We start from the raw sequence: 12,079 nt of genomic DNA on the forward strand, positions 1-12,079 counted from the left end.
ATTGCAGTGGGCGGCGGCTGCAAAACGCACCATTCTTCTTGTTTTGGCTCTGCAAAGCAGCCTTTTCAAGGGTTGGCTTGGGTGACAAAATGTCTTGTGTAGGCGTGGGTTTGTCTCCCTCTCGCTCTCTCTCCCTAAGATGTGTCCGGCATAGGCCAGGGTGCCACTCGAGGCCCAAACCAATTCTGGTTATCGCTTCTCGGCCTTTTGGCTAAGATCAAGTGTAGTATCTGTTCTTATCAGTTTAATATCTGATACGTCCCCTATCTGGGGACCATATATTAAATGGATTTTTAGAACAGGGAGATGGAAAAAGAGCTTGCTCTGTCCACTCCACGCATTGACCTGGTATTGCAGTACCTCCAGGAACGGTGCACCCCTTCTTAACCCAGTTTCCAAAAGCAGAACTCAATTCACCTGATTCATATTAGCCCGATTTAATGAATTGGAAGAAAGCATACGTCTTCATATGCACCTCAATTTGGCCCATTCACTTTTCACACTTCCTCCTTTTGTTTTTTATCTTTCACACTTTTGACTTTCTTTATTCATCCAAATAGCAAACTCATCACCACTCAACCTGACCAACTCGGCTATGTCCCCGTGCTGCAGTTCTCTGTCTTATCTAGATCATTTGCAATTGAATGGAATAGATCCCTTTTGGACAAAGTGGATTCACCTGCTGCTGCAGTGACCACAGGTGTGATAACATCTAGAATTGGCATCTGGTGCGATCTCTCCGCTTCCACTCCAAAGAAAGTTACCTGTTTATTCCTATCATGCATTGGTTTTTGGGGTTTTCTTTGAGTAATGATGATCTCTTTAGTAGTCTGTTGGCGCCCTCTCCTGGAGGAATAGTTTGCTTGCTCTTGGACATTCTAAAAGAGAGGTCATGATAGACATTGAGCTTCTGAGCTCAATTGGGGACAGTCATGGGTGATGAATGTTTGCAACCTACTGCGAAGCCTCATACCGCAATATAAGGAACGTCAAATACTAAGAAAGGGCGGCCTATGAAAGAATTACTACTTTCAATAAGTACACTTAAACGGCTAATTGGGAATAGAAAAACTGTAAAAAGCCCTCTGAGAAAGCCCCCCTCTAACCTTTGATAGTAAGCTTTTCTGTAGTCTGCCTGTTGATGTATTTTCCGTTTGAACTGTGCACAACATGAAGAGACGGAACACTGGCGGCTTGTCACAATGCCCCCCGATGACATCACAATAGCGCTGCTGCCTAGAAAACAAGCTGCGCAGAAGAAGTTGTTCTTTGGGTGGGAGGGTGGGCTAGTGGAAGGAGGGGGCAATCTCTTTTTTTCCCGGGTGGTAGGGGGATGACAGGAGAAGGGAAGCGGGTGGTGAGAAAGGTACAGAGGGCAGGGTTTGGGGGCTGGGAAGGAAAGGGAAAAGATTAGGGTTTGGGGATGATGAAAGGGCTTTCTACGGGTAAGGATGGCAAAGGGTGGCAGTGACGGAAAGTCAGGCAACCTGTCCTGTCCGTCTTTTTGTATCGTGAATTGGAAAGACTGCAAGGGGGAGGGGAGTTGCTTGCGCCCTAAAGGAGGAGTTATTCAGATTCATTGCAGTGGGCGGCGGCTGCAAAACGCACCATTCTTCTTGTTTTGGCTCTGCAAAGCAGCCTTTTCAAGGGTTGGCTTGGGTGACAAAATGTCTTGTGTAGGCGTGGGTTTGTCTCCCTCTCGCTCTCTCTCCCTAAGATGTGTCCGGCATAGGCCAGGGTGCCACTCGAGGCCCAAACCAATTCTGGTTATCGCTTCTCGGCCTTTTGGCTAAGATCAAGTGTAGTATCTGTTCTTATCAGTTTAATATCTGATACGTCCCCTATCTGGGGACCATATATTAAATGGATTTTTAGAACAGGGAGATGGAAAAAGAGCTTGCTCTGTCCACTCCACGCATTGACCTGGTATTGCAGTACCTCCAGGAACGGTGCACCCCTTCTTAACCCAGTTTCCAAAAGCAGAACTCAATTCACCTGATTCATATTAGCCCGATTTAATGAATTGGAAGAAAGCATACGTCTTCATATGCACCTCAATTTGGCCCATTCACTTTTCACACTTCCTCCTTTTGTTTTTTATCTTTCACACTTTTGACTTTCTTTATTCATCCAAATAGCAAACTCATCACCACTCAACCTGACCAACTCGGCTATGTCCCCGTGCTGCAGTTCTCTGTCTTATCTAGATCATTTGCAATTGAATGGAATAGATCCCTTTTGGACAAAGTGGATTCACCTGCTGCTGCAGTGACCACAGGTGTGATAACATCTAGAATTGGCATCTGGTGCGATCTCTCCGCTTCCACTCCAAAGAAAGTTACCTGTTTATTCCTATCATGCATTGGTTTTTGGGGTTTTCTTTGAGTAATGATGATCTCTTTAGTAGTCTGTTGGCGCCCTCTCCTGGAGGAATAGTTTGCTTGCTCTTGGACATTCTAAAAGAGAGGTCATGATAGACATTGAGCTTCTGAGCTCAATTGGGGACAGTCATGGGTGATGAATGTTTGCAACCTACTGCGAAGCCTCATACCGCAATATAAGGAACGTCAAATACTAAGAAAGGGCGGCCTATGAAAGAATTACTACTTTCAATAAGTACACTTAAACGGCTAATTGGGAATAGAAAAACTGTAAAAAGCCCTCTGAGAAAGCCCCCCTCTAACCTTTGATAGTAAGCTTTTCTGTAGTCTGCCTGTTGATGTATTTTCCGTTTGAACTGTGCACAACATGAAGAGACGGAACACTGGCGGCTTGTCACAATGCCCCCCGATGACATCACAATAGCGCTGCTGCCTAGAAAACAAGCTGCGCAGAAGAAGTTGTTCTTTGGGTGGGAGGGTGGGCTAGTGGAAGGAGGGGGCAATCTCTTTTTTTCCCGGGTGGTAGGGGGATGACAGGAGAAGGGAAGCGGGTGGTGAGAAAGGTACAGAGGGCAGGGTTTGGGGGCTGGGAAGGAAAGGGAAAAGATTAGGGTTTGGGGATGATGAAAGGGCTTTCTACGGGTAAGGATGGCAAAGGGTGGCAGTGACGGAAAGTCAGGCAACCTGTCCTGTCCGTCTTTTTGTATCGTGAATTGGAAAGACTGCAAGGGGGAGGGGAGTTGCTTGCGCCCTAAAGGAGGAGTTATTCAGATTCATTGCAGTGGGCGGCGGCTGCAAAACGCACCATTCTTCTTGTTTTGGCTCTGCAAAGCAGCCTTTTCAAGGGTTGGCTTGGGTGACAAAATGTCTTGTGTAGGCGTGGGTTTGTCTCCCTCTCGCTCTCTCTCCCTAAGATGTGTCCGGCATAGGCCAGGGTGCCACTCGAGGCCCAAACCAATTCTGGTTATCGCTTCTCGGCCTTTTGGCTAAGATCAAGTGTAGTATCTGTTCTTATCAGTTTAATATCTGATACGTCCCCTATCTGGGGACCATATATTAAATGGATTTTTAGAACAGGGAGATGGAAAAAGAGCTTGCTCTGTCCACTCCACGCATTGACCTGGTATTGCAGTACCTCCAGGAACGGTGCACCCCTTCTTAACCCAGTTTCCAAAAGCAGAACTCAATTCACCTGATTCATATTAGCCCGATTTAATGAATTGGAAGAAAGCATACGTCTTCATATGCACCTCAATTTGGCCCATTCACTTTTCACACTTCCTCCTTTTGTTTTTTATCTTTCACACTTTTGACTTTCTTTATTCATCCAAATAGCAAACTCATCACCACTCAACCTGACCAACTCGGCTATGTCCCCGTGCTGCAGTTCTCTGTCTTATCTAGATCATTTGCAATTGAATGGAATAGATCCCTTTTGGACAAAGTGGATTCACCTGCTGCTGCAGTGACCACAGGTGTGATAACATCTAGAATTGGCATCTGGTGCGATCTCTCCGCTTCCACTCCAAAGAAAGTTACCTGTTTATTCCTATCATGCATTGGTTTTTGGGGTTTTCTTTGAGTAATGATGATCTCTTTAGTAGTCTGTTGGCGCCCTCTCCTGGAGGAATAGTTTGCTTGCTCTTGGACATTCTAAAAGAGAGGTCATGATAGACATTGAGCTTCTGAGCTCAATTGGGGACAGTCATGGGTGATGAATGTTTGCAACCTACTGCGAAGCCTCATACCGCAATATAAGGAACGTCAAATACTAAGAAAGGGCGGCCTATGAAAGAATTACTACTTTCAATAAGTACACTTAAACGGCTAATTGGGAATAGAAAAACTGTAAAAAGCCCTCTGAGAAAGCCCCCCTCTAACCTTTGATAGTAAGCTTTTCTGTAGTCTGCCTGTTGATGTATTTTCCGTTTGAACTGTGCACAACATGAAGAGACGGAACACTGGCGGCTTGTCACAATGCCCCCCGATGACATCACAATAGCGCTGCTGCCTAGAAAACAAGCTGCGCAGAAGAAGTTGTTCTTTGGGTGGGAGGGTGGGCTAGTGGAAGGAGGGGGCAATCTCTTTTTTTCCCGGGTGGTAGGGGGATGACAGGAGAAGGGAAGCGGGTGGTGAGAAAGGTACAGAGGGCAGGGTTTGGGGGCTGGGAAGGAAAGGGAAAAGATTAGGGTTTGGGGATGATGAAAGGGCTTTCTACGGGTAAGGATGGCAAAGGGTGGCAGTGACGGAAAGTCAGGCAACCTGTCCTGTCCGTCTTTTTGTATCGTGAATTGGAAAGACTGCAAGGGGGAGGGGAGTTGCTTGCGCCCTAAAGGAGGAGTTATTCAGATTCATTGCAGTGGGCGGCGGCTGCAAAACGCACCATTCTTCTTGTTTTGGCTCTGCAAAGCAGCCTTTTCAAGGGTTGGCTTGGGTGACAAAATGTCTTGTGTAGGCGTGGGTTTGTCTCCCTCTCGCTCTCTCTCCCTAAGATGTGTCCGGCATAGGCCAGGGTGCCACTCGAGGCCCAAACCAATTCTGGTTATCGCTTCTCGGCCTTTTGGCTAAGATCAAGTGTAGTATCTGTTCTTATCAGTTTAATATCTGATACGTCCCCTATCTGGGGACCATATATTAAATGGATTTTTAGAACAGGGAGATGGAAAAAGAGCTTGCTCTGTCCACTCCACGCATTGACCTGGTATTGCAGTACCTCCAGGAACGGTGCACCCCTTCTTAACCCAGTTTCCAAAAGCAGAACTCAATTCACCTGATTCATATTAGCCCGATTTAATGAATTGGAAGAAAGCATACGTCTTCATATGCACCTCAATTTGGCCCATTCACTTTTCACACTTCCTCCTTTTGTTTTTTATCTTTCACACTTTTGACTTTCTTTATTCATCCAAATAGCAAACTCATCACCACTCAACCTGACCAACTCGGCTATGTCCCCGTGCTGCAGTTCTCTGTCTTATCTAGATCATTTGCAATTGAATGGAATAGATCCCTTTTGGACAAAGTGGATTCACCTGCTGCTGCAGTGACCACAGGTGTGATAACATCTAGAATTGGCATCTGGTGCGATCTCTCCGCTTCCACTCCAAAGAAAGTTACCTGTTTATTCCTATCATGCATTGGTTTTTGGGGTTTTCTTTGAGTAATGATGATCTCTTTAGTAGTCTGTTGGCGCCCTCTCCTGGAGGAATAGTTTGCTTGCTCTTGGACATTCTAAAAGAGAGGTCATGATAGACATTGAGCTTCTGAGCTCAATTGGGGACAGTCATGGGTGATGAATGTTTGCAACCTACTGCGAAGCCTCATACCGCAATATAAGGAACGTCAAATACTAAGAAAGGGCGGCCTATGAAAGAATTACTACTTTCAATAAGTACACTTAAACGGCTAATTGGGAATAGAAAAACTGTAAAAAGCCCTCTGAGAAAGCCCCCCTCTAACCTTTGATAGTAAGCTTTTCTGTAGTCTGCCTGTTGATGTATTTTCCGTTTGAACTGTGCACAACATGAAGAGACGGAACACTGGCGGCTTGTCACAATGCCCCCCGATGACATCACAATAGCGCTGCTGCCTAGAAAACAAGCTGCGCAGAAGAAGTTGTTCTTTGGGTGGGAGGGTGGGCTAGTGGAAGGAGGGGGCAATCTCTTTTTTTCCCGGGTGGTAGGGGGATGACAGGAGAAGGGAAGCGGGTGGTGAGAAAGGTACAGAGGGCAGGGTTTGGGGGCTGGGAAGGAAAGGGAAAAGATTAGGGTTTGGGGATGATGAAAGGGCTTTCTACGGGTAAGGATGGCAAAGGGTGGCAGTGACGGAAAGTCAGGCAACCTGTCCTGTCCGTCTTTTTGTATCGTGAATTGGAAAGACTGCAAGGGGGAGGGGAGTTGCTTGCGCCCTAAAGGAGGAGTTATTCAGATTCATTGCAGTGGGCGGCGGCTGCAAAACGCACCATTCTTCTTGTTTTGGCTCTGCAAAGCAGCCTTTTCAAGGGTTGGCTTGGGTGACAAAATGTCTTGTGTAGGCGTGGGTTTGTCTCCCTCTCGCTCTCTCTCCCTAAGATGTGTCCGGCATAGGCCAGGGTGCCACTCGAGGCCCAAACCAATTCTGGTTATCGCTTCTCGGCCTTTTGGCTAAGATCAAGTGTAGTATCTGTTCTTATCAGTTTAATATCTGATACGTCCCCTATCTGGGGACCATATATTAAATGGATTTTTAGAACAGGGAGATGGAAAAAGAGCTTGCTCTGTCCACTCCACGCATTGACCTGGTATTGCAGTACCTCCAGGAACGGTGCACCCCTTCTTAACCCAGTTTCCAAAAGCAGAACTCAATTCACCTGATTCATATTAGCCCGATTTAATGAATTGGAAGAAAGCATACGTCTTCATATGCACCTCAATTTGGCCCATTCACTTTTCACACTTCCTCCTTTTGTTTTTTATCTTTCACACTTTTGACTTTCTTTATTCATCCAAATAGCAAACTCATCACCACTCAACCTGACCAACTCGGCTATGTCCCCGTGCTGCAGTTCTCTGTCTTATCTAGATCATTTGCAATTGAATGGAATAGATCCCTTTTGGACAAAGTGGATTCACCTGCTGCTGCAGTGACCACAGGTGTGATAACATCTAGAATTGGCATCTGGTGCGATCTCTCCGCTTCCACTCCAAAGAAAGTTACCTGTTTATTCCTATCATGCATTGGTTTTTGGGGTTTTCTTTGAGTAATGATGATCTCTTTAGTAGTCTGTTGGCGCCCTCTCCTGGAGGAATAGTTTGCTTGCTCTTGGACATTCTAAAAGAGAGGTCATGATAGACATTGAGCTTCTGAGCTCAATTGGGGACAGTCATGGGTGATGAATGTTTGCAACCTACTGCGAAGCCTCATACCGCAATATAAGGAACGTCAAATACTAAGAAAGGGCGGCCTATGAAAGAATTACTACTTTCAATAAGTACACTTAAACGGCTAATTGGGAATAGAAAAACTGTAAAAAGCCCTCTGAGAAAGCCCCCCTCTAACCTTTGATAGTAAGCTTTTCTGTAGTCTGCCTGTTGATGTATTTTCCGTTTGAACTGTGCACAACATGAAGAGACGGAACACTGGCGGCTTGTCACAATGCCCCCCGATGACATCACAATAGCGCTGCTGCCTAGAAAACAAGCTGCGCAGAAGAAGTTGTTCTTTGGGTGGGAGGGTGGGCTAGTGGAAGGAGGGGGCAATCTCTTTTTTTCCCGGGTGGTAGGGGGATGACAGGAGAAGGGAAGCGGGTGGTGAGAAAGGTACAGAGGGCAGGGTTTGGGGGCTGGGAAGGAAAGGGAAAAGATTAGGGTTTGGGGATGATGAAAGGGCTTTCTACGGGTAAGGATGGCAAAGGGTGGCAGTGACGGAAAGTCAGGCAACCTGTCCTGTCCGTCTTTTTGTATCGTGAATTGGAAAGACTGCAAGGGGGAGGGGAGTTGCTTGCGCCCTAAAGGAGGAGTTATTCAGATTCATTGCAGTGGGCGGCGGCTGCAAAACGCACCATTCTTCTTGTTTTGGCTCTGCAAAGCAGCCTTTTCAAGGGTTGGCTTGGGTGACAAAATGTCTTGTGTAGGCGTGGGTTTGTCTCCCTCTCGCTCTCTCTCCCTAAGATGTGTCCGGCATAGGCCAGGGTGCCACTCGAGGCCCAAACCAATTCTGGTTATCGCTTCTCGGCCTTTTGGCTAAGATCAAGTGTAGTATCTGTTCTTATCAGTTTAATATCTGATACGTCCCCTATCTGGGGACCATATATTAAATGGATTTTTAGAACAGGGAGATGGAAAAAGAGCTTGCTCTGTCCACTCCACGCATTGACCTGGTATTGCAGTACCTCCAGGAACGGTGCACCCCTTCTTAACCCAGTTTCCAAAAGCAGAACTCAATTCACCTGATTCATATTAGCCCGATTTAATGAATTGGAAGAAAGCATACGTCTTCATATGCACCTCAATTTGGCCCATTCACTTTTCACACTTCCTCCTTTTGTTTTTTATCTTTCACACTTTTGACTTTCTTTATTCATCCAAATAGCAAACTCATCACCACTCAACCTGACCAACTCGGCTATGTCCCCGTGCTGCAGTTCTCTGTCTTATCTAGATCATTTGCAATTGAATGGAATAGATCCCTTTTGGACAAAGTGGATTCACCTGCTGCTGCAGTGACCACAGGTGTGATAACATCTAGAATTGGCATCTGGTGCGATCTCTCCGCTTCCACTCCAAAGAAAGTTACCTGTTTATTCCTATCATGCATTGGTTTTTGGGGTTTTCTTTGAGTAATGATGATCTCTTTAGTAGTCTGTTGGCGCCCTCTCCTGGAGGAATAGTTTGCTTGCTCTTGGACATTCTAAAAGAGAGGTCATGATAGACATTGAGCTTCTGAGCTCAATTGGGGACAGTCATGGGTGATGAATGTTTGCAACCTACTGCGAAGCCTCATACCGCAATATAAGGAACGTCAAATACTAAGAAAGGGCGGCCTATGAAAGAATTACTACTTTCAATAAGTACACTTAAACGGCTAATTGGGAATAGAAAAACTGTAAAAAGCCCTCTGAGAAAGCCCCCCTCTAACCTTTGATAGTAAGCTTTTCTGTAGTCTGCCTGTTGATGTATTTTCCGTTTGAACTGTGCACAACATGAAGAGACGGAACACTGGCGGCTTGTCACAATGCCCCCCGATGACATCACAATAGCGCTGCTGCCTAGAAAACAAGCTGCGCAGAAGAAGTTGTTCTTTGGGTGGGAGGGTGGGCTAGTGGAAGGAGGGGGCAATCTCTTTTTTTCCCGGGTGGTAGGGGGATGACAGGAGAAGGGAAGCGGGTGGTGAGAAAGGTACAGAGGGCAGGGTTTGGGGGCTGGGAAGGAAAGGGAAAAGATTAGGGTTTGGGGATGATGAAAGGGCTTTCTACGGGTAAGGATGGCAAAGGGTGGCAGTGACGGAAAGTCAGGCAACCTGTCCTGTCCGTCTTTTTGTATCGTGAATTGGAAAGACTGCAAGGGGGAGGGGAGTTGCTTGCGCCCTAAAGGAGGAGTTATTCAGATTCATTGCAGTGGGCGGCGGCTGCAAAACGCACCATTCTTCTTGTTTTGGCTCTGCAAAGCAGCCTTTTCAAGGGTTGGCTTGGGTGACAAAATGTCTTGTGTAGGCGTGGGTTTGTCTCCCTCTCGCTCTCTCTCCCTAAGATGTGTCCGGCATAGGCCAGGGTGCCACTCGAGGCCCAAACCAATTCTGGTTATCGCTTCTCGGCCTTTTGGCTAAGATCAAGTGTAGTATCTGTTCTTATCAGTTTAATATCTGATACGTCCCCTATCTGGGGACCATATATTAAATGGATTTTTAGAACAGGGAGATGGAAAAAGAGCTTGCTCTGTCCACTCCACGCATTGACCTGGTATTGCAGTACCTCCAGGAACGGTGCACCCCTTCTTAACCCAGTTTCCAAAAGCAGAACTCAATTCACCTGATTCATATTAGCCCGATTTAATGAATTGGAAGAAAGCATACGTCTTCATATGCACCTCAATTTGGCCCATTCACTTTTCACACTTCCTCCTTTTGTTTTTTATCTTTCACACTTTTGACTTTCTTTATTCATCCAAATAGCAAACTCATCACCACTCAACCTGACCAACTCGGCTATGTCCCCGTGCTGCAGTTCTCTGTCTTATCTAGATCATTTGCAATTGAATGGAATAGATCCCTTTTGGACAAAGTGGATTCACCTGCTGCTGCAGTGACCACAGGTGTGATAACATCTAGAATTGGCATCTGGTGCGATCTCTCCGCTTCCACTCCAAAGAAAGTTACCTGTTTATTCCTATCATGCATTGGTTTTTGGGGTTTTCTTTGAGTAATGATGATCTCTTTAGTAGTCTGTTGGCGCCCTCTCCTGGAGGAATAGTTTGCTTGCTCTTGGACATTCTAAAAGAGAGGTCATGATAGACATTGAGCTTCTGAGCTCAATTGGGGACAGTCATGGGTGATGAATGTTTGCAACCTACTGCGAAGCCTCATACCGCAATATAAGGAACGTCAAATACTAAGAAAGGGCGGCCTATGAAAGAATTACTACTTTCAATAAGTACACTTAAACGGCTAATTGGGAATAGAAAAACTGTAAAAAGCCCTCTGAGAAAGCCCCCCTCTAACCTTTGATAGTAAGCTTTTCTGTAGTCTGCCTGTTGATGTATTTTCCGTTTGAACTGTGCACAACATGAAGAGACGGAACACTGGCGGCTTGTCACAATGCCCCCCGATGACATCACAATAGCGCTGCTGCCTAGAAAACAAGCTGCGCAGAAGAAGTTGTTCTTTGGGTGGGAGGGTGGGCTAGTGGAAGGAGGGGGCAATCTCTTTTTTTCCCGGGTGGTAGGGGGATGACAGGAGAAGGGAAGCGGGTGGTGAGAAAGGTACAGAGGGCAGGGTTTGGGGGCTGGGAAGGAAAGGGAAAAGATTAGGGTTTGGGGATGATGAAAGGGCTTTCTACGGGTAAGGATGGCAAAGGGTGGCAGTGACGGAAAGTCAGGCAACCTGTCCTGTCCGTCTTTTTGTATCGTGAATTGGAAAGACTGCAAGGGGGAGGGGAGTTGCTTGCGCCCTAAAGGAGGAGTTATTCAGATTCATTGCAGTGGGCGGCGGCTGCAAAACGCACCATTCTTCTTGTTTTGGCTCTGCAAAGCAGCCTTTTCAAGGGTTGGCTTGGGTGACAAAATGTCTTGTGTAGGCGTGGGTTTGTCTCCCTCTCGCTCTCTCTCCCTAAGATGTGTCCGGCATAGGCCAGGGTGCCACTCGAGGCCCAAACCAATTCTGGTTATCGCTTCTCGGCCTTTTGGCTAAGATCAAGTGTAGTATCTGTTCTTATCAGTTTAATATCTGATACGTCCCCTATCTGGGGACCATATATTAAATGGATTTTTAGAACAGGGAGATGGAAAAAGAGCTTGCTCTGTCCACTCCACGCATTGACCTGGTATTGCAGTACCTCCAGGAACGGTGCACCCCTTCTTAACCCAGTTTCCAAAAGCAGAACTCAATTCACCTGATTCATATTAGCCCGATTTAATGAATTGGAAGAAAGCATACGTCTTCATATGCACCTCAATTTGGCCCATTCACTTTTCACACTTCCTCCTTTTGTTTTTTATCTTTCACACTTTTGACTTTCTTTATTCATCCAAATAGCAAACTCATCACCACTCAACCTGACCAACTCGGCTATGTCCCCGTGCTGCAGTTCTCTGTCTTATCTAGATCATTTGCAATTGAATGGAATAGATCCCTTTTGGACAAAGTGGATTCACCTGCTGCTGCAGTGACCACAGGTGTGATAACATCTAGAATTGGCATCTGGTGCGATCTCTCCGCTTCCACTCCAAAGAAAGTTACCTGTTTATTCCTATCATGCATTGGTTTTTGGGGTTTTCTTTGAGTAATGATGATCTCTTTAGTAGTCTGTTGGCGCCCTCTCCTGGAGGAATAGTTTGCTTGCTCTTGGACATTCTAAAAGAGAGGTCATGATAGACATTGAGCTTCTGAGCTCAATTGGGGACAGTCATGGGTGATGAATGTTTGCAACCTACTGCGAAGCCTCATACCGCAATATAAGGAACGTCAAATACTAAGAAAGGGCGGCCTATGAAAGAATTACTACTTTC

At 46.2% G+C, this 12,079-nt stretch overlaps 8 non-coding genes across 8 annotated transcripts; all 8 read left to right on the forward strand.

The window, feature by feature from the left end:
• The first annotated feature begins 191 nt into the window (after positions 1-191).
• Positions 192-382, forward strand: LOC142276407 (U2 spliceosomal RNA). The gene has a single exon (XR_012739856.1). It is a non-coding gene; the product is annotated as a U2 spliceosomal RNA (small nuclear RNA).
• Positions 383-1,769: 1,387 nt separating this feature from the next.
• LOC142276419 (U2 spliceosomal RNA) lies at positions 1,770-1,960 on the forward strand. Its single transcript, XR_012739867.1, has one exon. It is a non-coding gene; the product is annotated as a U2 spliceosomal RNA (small nuclear RNA).
• Positions 1,961-3,347: 1,387 nt separating this feature from the next.
• Positions 3,348-3,538, forward strand: LOC142276431 (U2 spliceosomal RNA). Its single transcript, XR_012739878.1, has one exon. It is a non-coding gene; the product is annotated as a U2 spliceosomal RNA (small nuclear RNA).
• A 1,387-nt stretch (positions 3,539-4,925) lies between these two features.
• On the forward strand, positions 4,926-5,116 carry LOC142276440 (U2 spliceosomal RNA). The gene has a single exon (XR_012739885.1). It is a non-coding gene; the product is annotated as a U2 spliceosomal RNA (small nuclear RNA).
• Positions 5,117-6,503: 1,387 nt separating this feature from the next.
• On the forward strand, positions 6,504-6,694 carry LOC142276441 (U2 spliceosomal RNA). Its single transcript, XR_012739886.1, has one exon. It is a non-coding gene; the product is annotated as a U2 spliceosomal RNA (small nuclear RNA).
• Positions 6,695-8,081: 1,387 nt separating this feature from the next.
• LOC142276408 (U2 spliceosomal RNA) lies at positions 8,082-8,272 on the forward strand. Its single transcript, XR_012739857.1, has one exon. It is a non-coding gene; the product is annotated as a U2 spliceosomal RNA (small nuclear RNA).
• A 1,387-nt stretch (positions 8,273-9,659) lies between these two features.
• On the forward strand, positions 9,660-9,850 carry LOC142276409 (U2 spliceosomal RNA). Its single transcript, XR_012739858.1, has one exon. It is a non-coding gene; the product is annotated as a U2 spliceosomal RNA (small nuclear RNA).
• A 1,387-nt stretch (positions 9,851-11,237) lies between these two features.
• On the forward strand, positions 11,238-11,428 carry LOC142276410 (U2 spliceosomal RNA). Its single transcript, XR_012739859.1, has one exon. It is a non-coding gene; the product is annotated as a U2 spliceosomal RNA (small nuclear RNA).
• Positions 11,429-12,079: the final 651 nt, after the last annotated feature.

The sequence above is a fragment of the Anomaloglossus baeobatrachus genome, unplaced genomic scaffold (genome assembly GCF_048569485.1).
Source record: "Anomaloglossus baeobatrachus isolate aAnoBae1 unplaced genomic scaffold, aAnoBae1.hap1 Scaffold_3981, whole genome shotgun sequence".
Classification (NCBI taxonomy): domain Eukaryota; kingdom Metazoa; phylum Chordata; class Amphibia; order Anura; family Aromobatidae; genus Anomaloglossus; species Anomaloglossus baeobatrachus.